Genomic DNA, 21,797 nt, shown 5'->3' with positions numbered 1-21,797 from the left:
ACATTTCTGATACAGCTCGTCAGTAGTAAATTCATCATAAACATTGTTCGATCCTTCATTAAACAGCCTACACCACTTAAGCATATTTCCGTCGTTCAGTACAGCTGCACCATAAATTTCAAAAGCTGCAGGTGAATTTCAGCAGGACGGAATAGTTTTTCATTTAAGATGTGAACGCTGGAGCGCACCACACAATCGACTGGATTAGTGATTGACATGGCGACAAACGGAGCGGCATAACCATACAACCAACTCCGGCAGAAACGCGAAACGTAACGGCAGCGCAGTGAGACACTGGGCAAGATTGGCCGACCGTCACGTGACATGATGCGTGACGCGGTGTGCTATCGCTTCTTACTTTAAAAATGACAGTCGTATTTTGTGTGCGTGTGTAGTGTATGTTTGTATTGGATGATGACGATGATGATGATGATGATGACGATGACGATAGTAGCTCCTAGGGAGCTGCCGAGCTAATCGTCGCCATTCGACGGACGTGTCACTGGCAGTGAAATTTTTTTCCACCACCAGTATTCGAACCGGCATACTCCTGGATCGAGCGCCACCTCAAAAGCCTTAGCCACTACGGCGACAGCGGCAGCTTGTACGCTCGCTACTATAAAAACTGTGTGACAGATGACGCTACTCGTTAAACATAGCATTCAGAAGTGTATTTTACTGTTCGCTTGGCGTGCTGCTGTGAGATGGTTCAAATGGCTCTGAGCACTATGGGACTTAACATCTGAGGTCATCAGTCCCCTAGAACTTACAACTACTTAAACCTAACTAACCTAAGGACATCCATGCCCGAGGCAGGATTCGAACCTGCGACCGCAGCAACCGCGCAGTTCCGGAGTGAAGCGCCCAGAACCGCTCGGCCACAGCGGCCGGCCAGTGCTGCTGTCGCCGTGGTTAACAAAACTGAGCAGCAGCGTCGCGTCTGTGTGTCAAGACAGCGTTAATAGAGACATAAATATTTTAGAAATGAAGTCGTAGAATCTATAGAATAAACTACTCAGTCAATATCTTTGGATTTGAAGCAGTTTGAGATCGTCGAGAGCGTAGTATCCACAATTCACATGTTGATAAATACTGCCATATTATCAATTACATTGCTGTTATTGGCAAACGTCTTCGCCATGTCCTAAGAGACCAGGAGGCCTATATAGCTCAAGTTAAATTATATAAAAAAACCAGCTTTTACATGAAACGCCATACACTAAAAATAAATGTATTTTGATAGAGATTTTGTGTTCTATTCTCGAGAAGTCGATGATGATGTGAATTCCGGCAATAAATGAATAAAAGTAATACGTATTGGGCAAATTACGTCAATATATACAGGGTGTCTCTTCTAGGAGTCATCAGGAGCATTTTGTCTGGTGTTTCGAAATATTTTTACAAATTTCGTTTTTGCGCTGTGTAGCTGGTGTCAGCCGAGACGATCGACGTTCGACATGTCTTTCATGCGTTGCCCAGCGTGGACGGGAAGCGTCGGTTTGTTTCCTATTACAAACAAAATTATTTTTAAAGCTGAATTTTATGTGCCAATTGGCAGAGCGGTCCCAGATTAGTCTAGTGCGATATTTCTTTTATCGATATGTGTTACGAGAGACAGTAAAAGATGAGGAATAATCAGTACTGCAGATGCTACAGCAAAGCCCTGCCACTGTCAAGTGTGCAGCGCTACTCACTCGCAGCTGGAATACTGATTATTCCTCGTCTTTTACTGTCTCTCGTAACACATACCGATGAAAGAAATATCGCACTACACTAATCTCGGACCGCTCTGACGAGTGGCACATAAAATTCAGATTTAAAAATAATTTTGCTTGTAATGGGAAACAAACCGATGTTTCCGTCGAATCTGGGCGTCACACGAAACACGTGAGGAGCACTGATTGTTGGGCTGACTACAACTACACAACGCAAAAGCGAAATTGCAAACATCTGCTGAAACACCAGGGAAACGGCGCCGCCGGCCGGTGTGGCCGTGCGGTTCTAGGCGCTTCAGTCTGGAACCGCGTGTCCGCTACGGTCGCAGGATCGCATGGATGTGTGTGGTGTCCTTAGGTTAGTTAGGTTTAAGTAGTTCTAAGTTCTAGGGAACTGATGACCACAGATGTTAGGTCCCATAGTGCTCAGAGCCATTAGATTTTTTTTGAAACTGCGCCTGAAGTCTCTTAGGAGAGACACCCTGTATATAATAGAGTATTTCAGTTATCCCTACCAATATCGTTTTATGCAACCTGCAATGTAGTGTCTGGACTTCAAAACCCACGTGCGACATTTTCATATCCTGTTGCTCGCTACGGGCAAATTATTAGCCCTACAGAAAAGAATGAACAAGTCCTTTTTGTAGGAAACGTAATGTAGCTAAATTTTGTTCTAAGTTCTCGCGGGAGGCCACGACTTTCAAGTTATTCAAGAAAAACGCACAAAAGTGACTTTCAAATGTACCTCCGCCACCACACTCATCTCTCACCGATGAGGATTTATGGGTGTGTTGTCCGTGACTCTCCCTCCCACCACTGTACAAACATTCCCGACTACACGAACTATTCCCAATGTTCGACTTTTTTTGGTCTCCATTGATCTCGGCTCGATTATGGGTGCACGGTGTACGGGTCTGCGAGGCCTTCTTGCTTAAAGATGTTGGACGTTGTGCACCATGAAGGGCTTCGGTTGGCCACTGGGGCATTCAGAACTAGTCCCATACCACGCCTCTGTGCAGAGGCTGGTGAACCGCCACTTCATATGCGGCGGCGGCTACGTACGGTGCGCCAGGCGTATAAAACTTTGTCCACACCATACACACCTGCATACCATACCGTTGCTCAGCTTCCTCTGGCACGGCTATTTCATAACCGGCAACGAGCGACGCGGCCCTATGGGATTCGCGCACAGGATTGCCTTTCTGCGATGAATATGGCTGGTCTTCATGTTTTCCGTCGAAGTTGGAGCAGATTTCCACCTTGGCTCCTCCGGAGACCGAGACTTATTTTAGATTTGACTAATTTTAAGAAAGATAGTACACCAGATTTTACATTCCAATCTCAGTTTTTTAACATTTTAGATGCGCATCACGGTTTTACCGTCGTTTACACTGATGGCTCCAAACAGGAGAATTTCCTTGGCTGTTCTGCAGTGTTCCCTGATCGTGTTACCCGGATTCACCTCCCTGATGAATATACCGTCTTCGCAGCGGAGCTCCACGTGATCCTGAAAGCACTGGAGTGGATGAATCGCGTTCGGAGCAATCGATTTCTCCTCTGCTCCGATTCTCTTAATGCCTTACAATCATTTGAGAATCTGCACCCAACTGAGGACATGGTTCAGCTGATATATGACTAACTGTTCTTGCTCCTACGGCGGGGTAAGAAGATGTCCTACTGCTGGGTGCCTGGTCATGTAGGAATATGGGGCAATGAACAGGCCGATCGGGCTGCCAAGAAAGCCTGCAGAGAGCAGGATGTGGTCCAGTGTCCTATTCCCTTGCAGTCTGTGCTTTCTGCACTCCACAAGAAGTGCATGGAGTTGTGGGAGGAATAATGGCTGGCGGTGGTGAAGTCAACAACTCGGCCATGGCGTTTCTCCTGCCGGTTGCTCAGGCGGGAAGAAGTGACCCTCACGCGTCTTCGGATTGGGCACTGTCCTCTCACACATAGCTTTCTATTACGGAGGGAGAATCCCCCATTTTGTGATGGTTATGGTGTGCACATCTCTGTCCGCCACATTTTAACAGACTGCATTTTATACCGTGATGCAAGGGCAGAAGCACAAGTTGATGGGGGTCTGCCCTGTGTTTTAGCTAATGATGAGACGTGTGTGTCTAGGGTTTTAATGTTTTGTGATGTGTCTGGACTCTGGCCGAAACTTTTAGGCTGGAGGTCTTAGTGTATTGCACAGTGGCTGGCTCCTCCCTTTATCCTTGCGGTCTGCCAGCCACTTCCGTCTGCTATATTGTTTTAGCTCCCTCTACCACTTTATTCCTGTGTTGTTTTACTGCTGCCGGCATGCTTCGTCCCACGCTTCGGTGTGGGTAGGCCCATATTTTTCCAAGCTTGTTACCTGTGTTTTACGTTCTCTTTTATCTTACTGTTCTGAGTCTTTTCTTGACACCCGTCTCAATCTGTTACTGAGCGGGCGCTGAAGACCTTGCCGCCGTGCGCCCATACAACCCTTTCCATCCATCATCTGTTTACTGGGCTGTTATGCCGCCAGTATAGTTGGCTATTTCGTTAACAGTATCAATGTGAACGCGCCCGTGAGGGTACGGAAAGAAAAACGAGTTTTGTAAACGTCACGCTAAAACTAATTACGTTGACAATTTAATCCAAACTTAAACCTTACAAACGCACTAGTTTCGTAGTCAGAAGACCTGACGAATATAACAATATAACTACGAGGGTTGGAACTTTAACAGTTAACTATTTACAGCTCGTACAAAATAGATACGTGTTTCAAAGTTTTACTGACCTTCAAAGGAGTCACCAGCATTGTGTATAATCCGTTGCCAGCAATGCGGAAGTCGTAGGATACTCTTAGCAGCGCCACTGGTGTTGACAGTACGAGCGGCGCGGTCTATTGCCCGATGAACTTGTAGCAGTTCGGTAGCAAATGCCGTGAAGTGTTTCCTTCAGTTTAGAAATCGAGTTGAACTCACGAGGGCTTAAGTCAGGGGAGTGCAGTAGGTGGTATAGCACTTAGCAGCACCATCAGTCAAACAAATTAGTAACAGCTTGCACTGTACGTGCTTGAGCACTGTGCTGCAAAATGATGGTCAGGTCTTGCAGAAAGTGTCATCACTTCTGCCTCTAAGCTGGTCGTAGGATGTGTTCCAAAACCACAACTGGCACTGCTAAGAGTATCATACGACTTCCACATCGCTGGCAACGGATTATACACAATGCTGATGACTGCTTTGAAGGTCAGTGAAACTTTGAAACACGTATCTATTTTGTACGAGCCGTAAATAGGTAGTTGCCACTGTTAAAATTCCAGCACTCGTATTTATTTTATGCTGTTAAAATTCACAGAATTGCTAGGTAAAATTTACACAAACATCAATTGCAGAATATGTGATTGCTCTGCTAAGTCGGTGCCTAATAAGGCCAGTCAAGGCAGCTCTAAAAAGGCCGAATGTGAGAAATAATTTGTCAATCTCAAATTTTTGTGCAGTGGTAGGACGGATTTCCATGAACAACATACTAGAAATCCTGACCTATTGGGGCTGAGTGAGGGGGTATTTTGAAGGTCACTTTCGAGTGTTTTTGTTGAATAACTCAAAAACTACGGTCTCTATCGAAAACGTATCCCAGCGTAAAATTTAACTACATTACATTTCCTACAAAAAGGCTCTGTTCATTGTCCCTGTAGGATTAATGGTTTGCCAGTGACAGACTATGAAAATCTCGCCCGTGGTATATTGCGGGTTGCATAAAATTAAATTCGTAGGGGCAGCTGAATCTCATATATTGTGCAGAAAATGGAAGCGCCAGCTCGGCTAGCAGGTTCACCATTCAGTTAGTACTTGTGCGGTCCGCTGTTGTTTCCCATCGTCGCTTGCCCCGGAATACACACACCATTTGCACTGACGCATCTGCCGCCCGCGACTGGTGGCGGGCATTAATGCAGATGAACGGCACCTGGATCCGCGCTGCCGCCCACAGCCGGATAGAGTCATTCGCTCCCCGAGCACGCGAGCCCCGGCAGCTGCCGGCGTCCGCCGTGGCGTCTGTCCGGTCAGGGGCCGTCACTCTTCCTAAAGATGGCGCTCTTCCTCCGTCAAACGAGTTCCATGTCTTTGACGAAACTGCTCTAAAAGCGGTATCCTTCAATATAAGGAGCCCAATACTGAAAGCGATCTATATTGCCAACTAATGGGAATCCAACTGTTTCAGTGATATTTCCGCCATCTAACAGTACAAACTTCTTTATTCTGTACTAGCTTAGCCCTCACTGCTTCGCTCGCGTAGATTCTATGCCCTGCAGAGGTATTTTTTTTCCTTTATTGGAACTTTTATGTTGTTCACAAATTGGAACATCTTCTAAGCTTTTCAAGCTAATGAAGGCCGTATCAGCAAGGTCTTTCCGGAATGTACTTCTGACCAAAAAGCGATTCTGCTAGCTGGAGTCCAAAGTTTTTGTTAAACACGCATTTTGCGTTCTTTTGGATGTATTTCTATAGCAACTTTCATCCACTAACAAGTTTCCTTAATATCCAAGCGAGAAGTGAAATACAAGTTTCATTAATTTAGCTTTAAAATTTGTTTAATGCAACGAAATAATATTTTCTTGAAAGTTTTTATCTCTTATTGCACTCCCTTCGGGGGTTGAATTTCCAAAACCACTGAAACATTTAGTTTTTGGTTTCTGACTGAGAAACCAAATACCATTTTGCTCTCTGTGGTGTCACCGCCAGACACCACACTTGCTAGGTGGTAGCCTTTAAATCGGCCGCGGTCCGTTAGTATACGTCGGACCCGCGTGTCGCCACTGTCAGTGATTGCAGACCGAGCGCCGCCACACGGCAGGTCTATAGAGACTTCCTAGCACTCGCCCCAGTTGTACAACCGACTTTGCTAGCGATGGTTCACTGACAAAATACGCTCTCATTTGCCGAGACGATAGTTAGCATAGCCTTCAGCTACGTCATTTGCTACGACCTAGCAAGGCGCCATTACCAGTTACTATTGATACTGAATCATGTACCGTCAAGAGCGACGTTCACCATTGATGGATTAAAGTTAAGTATTGCACCAGCTACGTCCGTATTTTCTAAATTCTAATTTCCAGTGCCTGTTCCACACCTCACGCCAGCCTGCGTGAGCTAACACGCGTGCCTTTCGGCTTCCTCTAGTAGCACGGTGTTGCGTCTCCTGCCAACCACAACACTCTCAACGCCGATATACTTTCAAAAGGCCCTTCATCCCCTATTGTACCCCGTTAGCAGTGGAATTTCCGACCATCCCTTCTTAAACGATACCGGCAGTATCGGGTGTACACCCTCTCCAAACTTCAAGTTTCTATCCTTAGCGCTTTGGGCTGGGCCGTCGTGAGTTAGTGAATCAGTGTAAGCGTATTTCATCTCCTTATGGGTTTAATTTCCAAAAAACTGTGACAAGCATATATTTTATTCTAACACAGAAGCCAAATACAAATTTTTATGCTTGCATAGTGAAATATTTCCATAGAAAGATTCATCCCCCTTTCCACCCCCATAAGGATTGAATTTCCAAGAACAATGACTTACGTGTTTTTTTTCTTATTTTTGACTAAGTAAAAAGCGATTTTTCGTAGCTACAAAAATGCTTGCATAATGAAATGATTCTACAGAGAATTTCATCCCTTATTTCACCCCCTTACGGGTTGAATTTCCAAAGATACTGAAACACTTATCTTTTTAATTTGTAACCGAGAAGTCAAATACCAATGTTCATAGATGTAGCTTTAGAAGTACTTCAGCACTTGTTTAATAAGGATATATTTTCAAAAAAAGCTTTCACCCTCTATTTCATCTCCATAGCATTAAATTTCCAAAAATGCTGAAACTCGTACTTGTTTATTTCTAGCCGAGGAACCAAGTACCAATTTGAGTGGGTCTAACTTCAGAATTGCCTTAATAGCGACTTTTTTCAAAGAAAACCCATCATCCCTGTTTCGCCCCCTTAGGATTGGAATTTCGGAAAATCCCTCCTTAAACGACGCCTACAGTATAAAATCCACACCATCTCCAAATTTGAAGTTTCTATACTTAGCGGTTCGGGCTGGACGATGATGAGTCAGTCAGTCAGTCAGGACGCTGTCTTTTACGAGAGCCAATCAATTATTATCCACGATTTAGTTAATACTTTTGTTCATTTTGGTAGTATTGTTGTGTTACGTTGATGACGCATGCTTTGTTTATTTGTTGTCATATCTTTGTAACTTTGAAGCTGCTGGGTTAGTTTCGTTATCGCTGCCGTGCTGTTAATCGTGGCTGCTCCGCTGTCTATTTTTTATTTTGACAAAGAAGTCAAAACGAATTTTCGTAGATGTAGATACAAAAATGCTTGCTTAATGTAATATTTCCACCGAGAATTTCATCCCTTTTTTCACCCCCTGACGGGTCGAATTTCTAAAGACGCTGAACGCATCCTCCATATAGTCCCGATCTCGCCCCTATTTGCACCAAAGAAGAGCAACGTTCAGTGATCCGTTTTTTGTGGTCAGAGGGAGTATCAGGGGCCGAAATTAATCGAAGACTTCCGGTACAGTACGGCAGCAGTGTTTTGTCACAAAGGAGTGTCTACGAATGGCCTGAAAAATTCCGAAATGTTCGCACAAGGGTTACGCCAGAAATGAAGAAACCATTGTGCGTTCACGTCAAATAATTCTCTGAAACAGACGATTCACTATTTACGAAATGGCACATCGTCTGCAAATTAGTCATGGTTCTGCCTACTTCGGTTTCATAAAGTTTGTGCAAGATTACTCTCAAAACAACTCACAGCGGTTGGACATCTGCAAAAAACATTTGGATCGCTATGGGGACAACTTCTTATACGGGATCATTATTGGTGACGAGACATGTGTCCATCATTACGAGCCGGAAAGTAAACGGCAGAGTATGGAATGGAAACATCCAAATTCGCTGTGCAAGAAAGAGTTCAAGACCCAACCGTCCGCAGGAAAACTGATGCTTACGGCTTTCTGGAACGCACAAGGTCCACTACTGGAACATTACGGGGAAAAGGACACAACAGTAAACAGTGTACGTTACAGTGAGATGCTTACTGCCAGCCTAAAGCCTGCAATTCGAAGCTAACGCCGAGTATTGCTGTCAAAAGGTGTTCTGCTGTTGCACGACAATATCCGTCCGCATACTCCTCCCCACACTGCTGAAACGCTCCAGAAACTCAAATCTGAAGTACTGGATCATCCTTTATATAGTCCCGATGTTGCCCCTTCTGACTACCGCTTGTTTGGTCCACTGAAACAGGCATTAAGGAGCCGCCGATTTGCCTCGGACGAAGTTGTGAAAGTAGCGGTGCATTAGTGGCTCGCAGCTCAAGCTAGAACCTTCTTTTATGAGGACATCGGGAAGCTTGTACAATGATGGACCAAGTGCGTTGAAACGCAAGGAGACTATTTCGAGAAATGGTGTTCTTGTGAGTTTCCTATTTGATTACAATAAAATTTTATAACTACTTTGCTGATAATAATGGACTTACCCTCGTATATTCAGATATTACTGTCATGATTTCGGCCTTAGTCCATTATCAAGAAGAGAAGTGTTGGGTATAATTAGACTTTGATAAATGAAACTATCGTCAAGCTGCATTGAACTGGGTGTCCCAGCTTGCAGGTAAGTACAAAATGATACATTTCCATAGTTTTGTGCTTATCTACACTCTGGGACATCCAGCTCAGTGCAGCTTGACGATAACTTCACTTAACAAAGTCTAATTATAAAAATGTTCAAATGTGAGTGAAATTTTATGGGACTTAACTGCTAAGTCATCAGTCTCTAAGCTTACACACTACGTAACCTAAATTATCCTAAGGACAAACCCACACACACCCATGCCTGAGGGAGGACTCGAACCCCCGCCGGAACCAGCCGCACAGTCCATGACTGCGGCGCCTGAGACCGCTCGGCTAATACCGCGCGGCGTCTAATTATACCCAGCATTTCTGTTCTTGATAATGGACTAAGGCCGAAATCATGATAGTAATACGAAATAAAGAAGTTTTTACAGACATATGGCGGAAATATCGTTCAAACATTATTACCTGACTGTGGCCCAAAAATATGAGATGATTATCGGAATCTGATGGCTTGCAGGGACGAAAAATTTATTTTATTCACCTAAATTAAATACGCAAAACGCTGTCAAAAATCTGCTCATTAAGAAAGAATATTCTTTTTCAAAAATTGATACACAGGTAAGACAAGGATTAAAATTAGAAACTATATATACGTCTAGACGTAGCGTAACTGATGGCGTGCAAGTCACCCAGGCTCTATTCATCTAGAATTTGAGGAAGAGAGCACTTAGCGACTACGAAAAACTGTACACGTAATGTCTGACCTTCTGGAAATTTTTCTCGCTGACACCGCCCACAAAACAATGAATGCAGAAATGTTTGGCTGTACATTTTCTCTGTTCGTGCAGTGTAACTCTAGTATCAGGTATTACGTTTTCATTTATTAGTTCTTTACTACCGACTATTCGCAATATATTTTGATGCCAGTACCCACATATACCAATCTATGTAACAGCAAAATTATATCATTGTACGACACATATTTCACGAGATATGACATTTTCACGTGGAAGTTCGAATGTTTGAAGAATAGTGTTTTGGGGAGGGTATGAGTTACTGGTTATGTACAGTCGTACATATTTGTATTTGCTTCATATAAAAATATGAAGCAAATACCAATATTATTATATTTCATGCATCTTTTCTTACGATCAACTTAACATCACTTTTCAAACGTATAGCTTATAAACGGGACATTAAGCACAGGTAAAATACATACATTACACTGGAGAGTTTTTTTGGGACAATACGCTACACGTAAATGAGAAAACACTTTCTGGCAATTACGCGTAGTATTACATAAATATGTTCACTCCCTTCAGATTTTCTGTCTAATAATTTTAATTAATTCGGTATATGGTAAAATACAACTCAAAAGGACCTCACCAAAAAACTTTATGGAAAGCGTCAGGCCTTCCATAGCGTGACGTAGTTGAACCGCCTATGTGCGAACTGGGTGGCGTCTCATTAATTTGGCAAATACACTTAATTTTTATTTCTAGGTTGACTATACTCTCGTCTAAAGGTGATGTCACACACCAGAGATAAAAGTTTGGTCGTTGGAAAACTTGCAAATATTTTTTGAGAGTAGAAAACTCGAGGACTTCAGAACAGCTAACTTTAGTTTACTGCAAACATTTTTAAATCAGATAAATGCACGTGATAAGTTACGCAAGGACTTCGAATATTGTGTCGCCTACTCGTGGGTTTCACCGTTCTTCGAACGCTTTTCATAAATGGTCAGAACCGTTTGTTTCAGTGGATTTTCTCATTTGCAGACAATACCGCCTCTAAAATGGTTTCCCGTTCGTCTGTGCTTCGCTTATGCACTTCCTTTAAGGGTGTAGGACGCCAAACGAGCCGACTTGGAGCAGGAGAGGCACCACAGCAGATTTTAATTTCCACTGTCTATACTTTTACAAACAAATTCATAAAAACTTTGTCAGCATGACCAGGAAGGATTCAGGATTCACACTCAAGGCAGTGGAAGTTCAAAAACATAACAAAATAATTTTTTACATGTGAAATTCCATCATTTTTTTCACTTACTATTGCCTGCATTTGTTGCTATAGGTACACTTTTCTTCAATAAGTAAGAGAGATTCTTCGATGAATTTTGCACAGAATACAGTCCATACTTACAGGTGTATGAAACTCTAGAATTTTCCAAATATATTAAGCGCCTATCCCCGCAATGTTAAAATGTGCCTACTGTAGGGAACATTTTCGCACAAAATACTGGAGACAGAGAGATAAAATTTTTACTGTATGTGCATTGATATGTTGTAACAGTACTGAAAACACAGTTCATTGTCGAAGTATTTTTAAAGACATATTTTACATTTATTTTTAAGTAAATTTTTTCCAATCATTTTTACTAGGTTATCACCCCTAAGTGTTTTGTAAAGAAAATAATTAAAAAATCGTTGTTTCAGTGTGTAAAGGAAACCCATGTGATTGTCATAATAATTTCAGACTTCTAGGTGCACCAGTAGCTGAGATAATGTCCCTAGAAGAAGTAAAAAAGCAAACTTACGGGAAACGGAGAAAGGTGATAAAAACATTCTTCATCCATAGTCAATACCCCCTTCACAGTCTTTATAATCATCTTCAAGTCTTCTTTTGGCACCCCTCTGCACCTGTCTTGCTTTTCTCACTAATGTCTTGGTTATATTGCCAGCAAGCCTAAGTCTGTGCACGTACTGTACGGGAACCAACACGCAACTCCAACTTTTGAAGGACGTGTCATTTTGTTATATTCCCAAGATTGAAGGTTTCCACAGCATCATACACACCAAAATGCAGTGCATTAATTCCGACGAACACTGTTTTTAGGAGACGATACCATACCACACTACTCAAGCACTCGTTGGGGTTCTGCGTTTTTCCGTGAAGATATTTCTTCAGAAGACTTCTATCAGCCAGATTTCTGAAAATGGGCTTTATTTCTTCCATAATGGCTAATGGTAGACTGTGGTGGTGAATGTATTTCTCTCCAGTAGTTAGTCCCCTATTGTATTTACACCAGCTCTTTTCACCTTTGGGGCACAAACCACGTTCTGGGTGCTCATCTGTGGATGCGGTGTGGAAATACAAAGCCCATATAGCTTTCCTCATTTCTTCAAGATTGCCTGTATTTTGCCTGATTTCAAGGCCATACAAATTCTGAATTTTATCAGTTATGTAATTAGTCAATCTTCCTTTGCCATGCAAGTTTTTCCCTTTCATACCTGATTTCAACCTTCTCAGCCTGGCACCCATTCTCTTCTGCACACGTCCGACACATTCAAGTTTGCTTATATTTACTCTGTTCCCATATGGTTTGCTTTCCAAAACTTATTTGAATGCTTTAGAGTCACCATCTCCCAGATACTTGACATAGCGAACATTATACCACTCTGAACAGCGATGAAAATTTTATTTCTCCCCAGAAACCTCCATTCCGCCACTACTACCATAATAATTAGCAATACAGTCATCACTATGTTCATTTTTCAGCCTGTCATCCATCTACAATATTTAGATGGTGGTGGTTAGTGTTTAACGTCCCGTAGACAATATTTAGACATTATTGCAACATCAATAACCTTGCCAGTGTCAACGCTAGTTGCTGTTACAAAACCATTGTTGCAGATGTGACCCCTTTTTTGCCACGTGCCATCAAAAGCTACTGTGAGGTCACGACATGACATTTTTTGCAGCACACACTACATTCAAGAGCTTCGCACAATATACTCGTATCAATGCGTTCAAAAACTTCTTTCCCTTTATCAAGTAAATTATATTTCTCTTCCAAAACTCTTAGTTTTTTATGAGAAGCACTGTTTTCATTTGTAGTAAGTTCGTTCGTCAAATCAGTAGTAAGTTGACTCACATTTTCCAACAGTGATGATGAAGAATTGCTTTGCTTTGCTAATGAATCATCATTTCTTTTCGTTTGCCAGTTCACACGCTTTTTAAACACTTTTGCTCTACCTCTAGGCATTTTCACTGCGAAAAAGGAAGAACTAAATACGAAATAACTCGACAACAACAACTTTCATAAAGCACACTGTTTACAAACAATTCTGTCACAAAGTCAAAGAGTAACTTGAGGAAACCAGAAGGAAACATTTTCGAACAAATAGTGTATAAAGAGTCGCTGGAAAGCGGGATATTTGAATTCATGTCACATAAATGTACTGCCAAAAACTAAAGCGCAATACTCAATCTCACAAATCCATAAAAATAAAATAGTTATAAATCTAGTAGAGCTATATACCATACGTCATTTTAAAGAGGAAACTTGGTGGAATACAATGCATCAATAAAACGAAAATCGATTTTTAAACCCAAATTCCGATTCCGTGTACCCTTAATAACTGTGGAAAAATTGAGGTAATTAACAATAACATTTGGGCTTTTTCTAAACACGAAGTTCAAAATGTAATAGGTCATTCTTTTTTTTTATCATAAATTAAATAAAATCTAGTGTTTCATACATCTGTAAGTATGGTTTGTATGCTGTGCAAAAGTTTATTTTGTTATGTTTTTGAACTTCCATTGCTATGAGTGTGAATCCTGATCCCTCCTGGACATGCTGACAAATTTTTATGAATTTGTTTGTAAAAGTATAGACAGTGAAAATTAAAATCTGCTGTGTTGCCCCTCCTGCTCCACATCGGCCCATTAGACGTCCTACCTCCCCCCCCCCCCCCAAAGCCGTCGGCACACGGACCGTGCATTCGAACACCAGCGTTGAGCGTGACGAATTCTAATGTCATAGGAAAAAGCACGTTGGCAAGTCTTTCAGAACATGCAGAGCGATATTCTTAGCACGTCTGATATTCTGAACGTGCGTTTGGACGCAGACCGGTGAGATGGAAGAGCGCCTCCTACGTCACTCGACGCCATCTCTGTTCAGCACAGGGCCAGGAGAAGCCATATTGGATACCAGTTGAGGCCCATATGTGTATATGCTGTTTATAAGCACGAGCAAATTAAAAATCTTTTGAAAACACATCGATAGCTGTTGTAAGAAAATGAGGGAAACTTGATACTGCTGGTTAAAGAATTTATGTTACCTTCGAATTATGAAAATACACTACGGCTGTTTAAAATAACGGCACATTAAGAATCTACCAAAAACACAACTGTATTGATACAATTTGTTACAAATAAATGTCAGCTAATAACATACAGTATCAACGAATAGAGCCTTCAAGAGATGCTAAGATACTTTCTTTGGTCATCAGTCTACTGACTGGTTTGATGCGGCCCGCCACGAATTCCTTTCCTGTGCTAACCTCTTCATCTCAGAGTAGCACTTGCAACCTACGTCCTCAATTATTTGCTTGACGTATTCCAATCTCTGTCTTCCTCTACAGTTTTTGCTCTCTACAGCTCCCTCTAATACCATGGAAGTCATTCCCTCATGTCTTAGCAGATGTCCTATCATCCTGTCCTTCTCCTTATCAGTGTTTCCCACATATTCCTTTCCTCTCCGATTCTGCATAGAACCTCCTCATTCCTTACCTTATCAGTCCACCTAATTTTCAACATTCGTCTATAGCACCACATCTCAAATGCTTCGATTCTCTTCTGTTCCGGTTTTCCCACAGTCCATGTTTCACTACCATACAATGCTGTACTCCAGACGTACATCCTCATAAATTTATTCCTCAAATTAAGGCCGGTATTTGATATTAGTAGACTTCTCTTGGCCAGAAATGCCTTTTTTGCCATAGCGAGTCTGCTTTTGATGTCCTCCTTGCTCCGTCCGTCATTGGTTACTTTACTGGCTAGGTATCAGAATTCCTTATCTTCATTGACTTCGTGACCGTCAATCCTGATGTTGAGTTTCTCGCTGTTCTCATTTCTACTACTTCTCATTACCTTCGTCTTTCTCCGATTTACTCTCAAACCATACTGTGTACTCATTAGACTGTTCATTCCGTTCAGCAGATCATTTAATTCTTCTTCACTTTCACTCAGGATAGCAATGTCATCAGCGAATCTTATCATTGATATCCTTTCACTTTGTATTTTAATTCCACTCCTGAACCTTTTTTTTATGTCCATCATTGCTTCCTCGATGTACAGATTGAAGAGTAGGGGCGAGAGTCTACAGCCTTGTCTTACACCCTTCTTAATACGAGCACTTCGTTCTTGATCGTCCACTCTTATTATTCCCTCTTGGTTGTTGTACATATTGTATATGACCCGTCTCTCCCTATATCTTACCCCTACTTTTTTCAGAATCTCGAACAGCTTGCACCGTTTTATATTGTCGAACGCTTTTTCCAGGTCGACAAATCCTATGAAAGTGTCTTGATTTTCCTTTAGTCTTGCTTCCTTTATTAGCCGTAACGTCAGAATTGCCTCTCTCGTCCCTTTACTTTTCCTAAAGCCAAACTGATCGTCACCTAGCGCATTCTCAATTTTCTTTTCCATTCTTCTGTATGTTATTCTTGTAATCAGCTACGATGCATGAGCTGTTAAGCTGCTTGTGCGATAATTCTCGCACTTGTCAGCTCTTGCCATCTTCGGAATTGTGTGGATGATGCTTTTCCGAAAGTCAGATGGTATATCGTCAGACTCATATATTCTACACACCAACGTGAATAGTCGTTTTGTTGCCACTTCCCCCAATGATTTTAGAAATTCTGATGGAATGTTATCCATCCCTTCTGCCTTATTTGACCGTAAGTCCTCCAAAGCTCTTTTAAATTCCGATTCTAATACTGGATCCCCTATCTCTTCTAAATCGACTCCTGTTTCTTCTTCTATCACATCAGACAAATCTTCACCCTCATAGAGGCTTTCAACGTATTCTTTCCACCTATCTGCTCTCTCCTCTGCATTTGACAGTGGAATTCCCGTTGCACTCTTAATGTTACCACCGTTGCTTTTAATGTCACCAAAGGTTGTTTTGACTTTCCTGTATGCTGAGTCTGTCCTTCCGACAATCATATCTTTTTCGATGTCTTCACATTTTTCCTGCAGCCATTTCGTCTTAGCTCCCCTGCACTTCCTATTTATTTCATTCCTCAGCGACTTGTATTTCTGTATTCCTGATTTTCACGGAACATGTTTGTACTTCCTCCTTTCATCAATCAACTGAAGTATTCCTTCTGTTACCCATGGTTTCTTCGCAGCTACCTTCTTTGTACCTATGTTTTCCTTCCCAACTTCTGTAATGGCCCTTTTTAGAGATGTCCATTCCTCTTCAACTGTACTGCCTACTGCGCTATTCCTTATTGCTGTATCGATAGCTTTAGAGAACTTCAAACGTATCTCGTCATTCCTTAGTACTTCCGTATCCCACTTCTTTGCGTATTGATTCTTCCTGACTAATGTCTTGAACTTCAGCCTACTCTTCACCACTACTATATTGTGATCTGAGTCTATATCTGCTCCTGGGTACGCCTTACAATCCAGTATCTGATTTCGGAATCTCTGTCTGACCATGATGTAATCTAATTGAAATCTTCCCGTATCTCCCGACCTTTTCCAAGTATACCTCCTCCTCTTGTGATTCGTGAACAGGGTATTCACTATTGCTAGCTGAAACTTGTTACAGAACTCAATTAGTCTTTCTCCTCTTTCATTCCTTGTCCCAAGCCCATATTCTCCTGTAACCTTTTCTTCTACTCCTTCCCCTACAACTGCATTCCAGTCGCCCATGACTATTAGACCTTCGTCCCCCTTTACAAACTGCATTACCCTTTCAATATCCTCATACACTTTCTCTATCTGTTCATGTTCAGCTTGCGGCGTCGGCATGTATACCTGAACTATCGTTGTCGGTGTTGGTCTGCTGTCGATTCTGATTAGAACAACCCTGTCACTGAACTCTTCACAGTAACACACCCTCTGCCCTACCTTCCTATCCATAACGAATCCTACACCTGTTATACCATTTTCTGCTGCTGTTGATATTACCCGATACTCATCTGACCAGAAATCCTTGTCTTCCTTCCACTTCACTTCACTGACCCCTACTATATCGAGATTGAGCCTTTGCATTTCCCTTTTCAGATTTTCTAGTTTCCCTACCACGTTCAAGCTTCTGACATTCCACGCCCCGACTCGTAGAACGTTATCCTTTCGTTGATTATTCAATCTTTTTCTCATGGTAACCTCCCCCTTGGCCGTCCCCTCCAGGAGATCCGAATGGGGGACTATTTCGGAATCTTTTGCCAATGGAGAGATCATCATGACACTTCTTCAAATACAGGCCACATGTCCTGTGGATACACGTTACGTGTCTTTAATGCAGTGGTTTCCATTGCCTTCTGCATCCTCATGTCGTTGATCATTGCTGATTCTTCCGCCTTTAGGGGCAATTTCCCACCCCTAGGACAAGAGAGTGCCCTGAACCTCTATCCGCTCCTCCGCCCTCTTTTGACAAGGCCGTTGGCAGAATGAGGCTGACTTCTTATGCCGGAAGTCTTCGGCCGCCAATGCTGATTATTTATCAGAATTTAGGCAGTGGCGGGGATCGAACCCAGGACCGAAGACGTTTTGATTATGAATCAAAGACGCTACCCCCCCTTTTTTTTTCCTCTCTCGTTCGTTGTATCTGCTCGGGGCGGACGTCGTGACATCCGTTTTAAGTTCGTTGTTGATCGATTGACTCCGTTTTTTTATTACAGAGGGCAACTAACCCTCTGACCGAACACGCTGAGCTACCGTGCCGGCACCTCTAGACCACGGATACAAGATACAGCCGCGTATTATTCGTGGTTAATGCAACGTAATGAATAGATGCGAGACATTGTAAATTAATAGCTGATGTCTTGATGGTTTGCATCGCACTGAAATACAGTACCTTTTCTTCTACATCTACATCTACATTTATACTCCGCAAACCACCCAATGGTGGCGGAGGGCTTACAAACCTTCCCGTTGCCTAGTAGGTTCTGATACATTCTTAGTAGTTTAATTGAAGTACGTTCTATGAATTTCGATGTTAAGATACCAGTATGTAAATATAAGTGTGCCCTTTCTGATGAGTGCGTTAGTTCGATCGACTTTATCTACAAGTCAGCTCGCACTACTTGCATTGGGACACTTTTGCAGCCGGCCGGAGTGGCCGAGCGGTTCTAGGCGCTACAGTCTGGAACCGGGCGACCGCTACGGTCGCATGTTAGAATCCTGCCTCGGGCATGGATGTGTGTGATGTCCTTAGGTTAGTTAGGTTTAAGTAGTTCTGCGTTCTAGGGGACTGATGACCTCAGAAGGTAAGTCTCATAGTGCTCAGGGCCATTTTTGAACACTTTTGCACTTTCCTGTTTCGAGTTTTGAATTTCACACGTTTTTAAGAATGTGCTGCTGAATAGGAGCAATATCAAGTAAGAACGACCTGAGCGATTTACGATTTAATGAGAATGATAATTTTTATCTTAACTGCTGAACTAACGCGAAATTCTATTGTGCCCTTTGTAATACAACTTTTATGAGCCTATGTAACGGTCTACGGGTTGCACGCACTTGTACGGTACGTAACACGCGCTCTCCAGCCGGCCTATCTGGAATGCTGACCATTTGCTCGGTCAGTAGATGTGCGTTCGGCCGCAGTGCGATGCAGGGAGTGAACAACCGGCCGCCGTCCGCAGCGCGCCGTTTTAACTGGCGTGGCCTCCGGAACTAATACGTCTCTTTTCTTAGCTCTCCACGGAGCCTTTCGATACGACCGTAATTAGGATGTCAGACACAGTGATGATGGGAATGTGTAGCGCCCGTGTTTTATAATCAGCCTTTGTTAATAAAACTGTTTAAACTTACTTTTCGGTGTTCGCGTATTGCCGTACCTCGAGGACCCACCGCTTACAAATCCTGACAAAATATTCGTGTAATCAAATCCGGGGCAACAACACCAACTACCCCAATATACCTATGTCCTTCAAATAGTTCAAATTGCTCTAAGCACTATGGGACTTAACGTCTGAGGTCATCAGTCCCGTAGCCTTAGAACTACTTAAACATAACTAACCTAAGGACATCACATGCATCCATGCCCGAGGCAGGATTCGAACCTGCGACCGTAGCAGCAGCGCGGTTCCGGACTGAAGCGCCTAGAACCGCTCGGCCACAACGGCCGGCACCTATGTCGGTCAGTAGATGTGCGTCCGGCCGCAGTGCGATGCAGGGAGTGAGCAACCGGCCGCCGTCCGCAGCGCGCCGTTTTAACTGGCGTGGCCTCCGGAACTAATACGTCTCTTTTCTTAGCTCTCCATGTAGTGTGTGGACACTACGAATGTAGTGTGTGGACTATAAGTTACAAGGGTCTCACGGGGGGCGTGCCGGCGATAAGTCTCTGCAGTCGTACTATCCTCTGCGCCCTCGGTGGCTCAGATGGATAGAGCATCTGCCATGTAAGCAGGAGATCCCGGATTCGAGTCACAGTCGGGGGCACATTTTCAATTGTCCCCGCTGATGTATATCAACGCCTATCAGCAGCTAATGGTAGTGATTTAATTTTAATATCAGTATGACGCTAGACGACTGGAAGTCAGAGTCCTGGTCAGATGAATTCCGATTCCAGTTGGTGAGAGCTGACGGTGTGGTTCGAGAGTGGTGCAGACCTCACGAAGCCGTGCACCCAACATGTCAACGAGTCACTGTGCAAGCTGGTGGTGGTTTCGTAATGGTGTGGGTTGCGTCTACAAGGATCATTGACTGGAAACGGCTATGTTCAGCTACTTGTAGACCATTTGCAGCCATTCGTGGCCTTCATGTTTCCAAACGACAGAATTTTTATGGATGACAATGCGCCATGTATACCAGGCCACAGTTGTTGATGATCAGTCTGAAGAACATTCTTGACAGTTGAGAGAATGATTTGGCCACCCCGTCGCCTGCCATGAATCCCATCGAGCGCTTATGGGACATAACCGAGAGTTCCTGCTCCGGCAACACTTTCGCAATTATACAGGGTAACCCATTTATCTTGACCACCCTAAATAACTGTTTGTCCAGATGCAAATTACAAAATGTTTCAAGCAAATGTTCTTTAGTCGTCAGGGGGACATCAATCAGCACAATTTCCTTCGTTTCAGCTTTGTTTTTTACAAAGATGTGAACAGCGATATGGCTTTTTTAAATGGCACCCTGTATTTTTTATTCGGCAATTTATTTCCTCTCCTAAAGACCTATTCAAACATGTATCACAGTGTGCCATTCACTGAAACACAACGTTATTAATTACATAACACAACATTGACTTTGACTCTGCTGTACCACTGCCCAGGAGTAGAACATTTAAAGGTGCTCAAAGTGGTGACCCTGGACACCGATACACTGGTGCACTCGTTGAATGAAACAATTATTTACTCCACGCTACATCTACACACAAACCACCACATGGTGTGTGGTGGAGGGTTGAGAGGCACCCACATGCCTTGCTCATACTGTGGCATCAAGCAATCAGGCCTGCAAGATGAGTGGTCTGCCAAGCGAGTGGATTCATTCTTATTTATCGAGTAACATGAACTCTCGTACTCACAATTAAGTTGAAAATTATCCTCCTGTATGAATAATACGCAACGGAAACGCACATCTGACTATCAGTGATTTACAGAACTCAGACTGTTCACTACGCACTGGCAATACCACATTTTCTTTATGTCTTTTATTTAACGGCTTTTATCAACACGTGGCCACCGCACTGAACATGAATGGCGCACACATTATAAATTCGGGACATCATGACAACATACAATTCGAAGGAAAAGTCCACCAATCTTTTTCTTTTCACTATCTTATTTATTCCGATAAATTCTATAACCTAAACACACAAATTCTATAACCTACAACAATAACACATGAGAAATTCCGCCCAGTGGGCATGGCTTTACATTGGTAAATCTCTATATTATGGTCTCGTAATTATTTAACGCTACAGTGCCCTTTCTGGATAGGATGGTGGATCTTTTATTATTTCTCACACTTCGACTCTCACAATCATCATCACGAAACTTTCCTCCAGACCGAGCGGTACAGAAGGAACAAGCATAGCCCACTAATCTTTTGAAACTACCTCGCTACTCTCCCATGCAAACCACACATACCCAAATTACATGACATACACCACACTACAATATGAAATACTACACAAGTAATAGTCACAACATTATCACTTTCAGCTATCCTACTTCAATTAATATTTATCCCAGTTTCACACGACACTGCCCCACTTCGTAATTCTACTTTCCTACTATGAACTCTGGAGATATATGCACGTCTTCCTGTGCAATGCAAGCCAAGTGGCGTTGCTGGATAGACGGCCGACTCACCTTGTTTCTCTCTCAGAGTTTGAATCTAGCGTCACACGGAATCATATCACGCAAAGTAATATTAAGAACGTATTCATCACACACGCGAGTCCTCAACTGATACCATGGACGAGTACTTCTCTTTATCCTTTGTCTCATACACAGTTTGAGACTCACACAGTACTCACCACGTGGAAGTACTCGTCTCTAATTTCAAGTCCTGCACAC

The 21,797-nt window shown here is 42.8% G+C and overlaps 1 long non-coding RNA gene across 1 annotated transcript in view; it reads left to right on the top strand.

Moving 5' to 3' along the window:
• Window positions 1–21,797, top strand: part of LOC126452323 (uncharacterized) — a 727,731-nt gene that overhangs the window by 139,099 nt on the left and 566,835 nt on the right. The window lies entirely within an intron of this gene.

This window comes from Schistocerca serialis, unplaced genomic scaffold, assembly GCF_023864345.2.
Source record: "Schistocerca serialis cubense isolate TAMUIC-IGC-003099 unplaced genomic scaffold, iqSchSeri2.2 HiC_scaffold_849, whole genome shotgun sequence".
NCBI classification, from domain to species: Eukaryota; Metazoa; Arthropoda; class Insecta; order Orthoptera; family Acrididae; genus Schistocerca; species Schistocerca serialis.
Note: the sequence above shows the minus strand (reverse complement) of the source record. Positions and strands in the feature narration are given on the sequence as shown.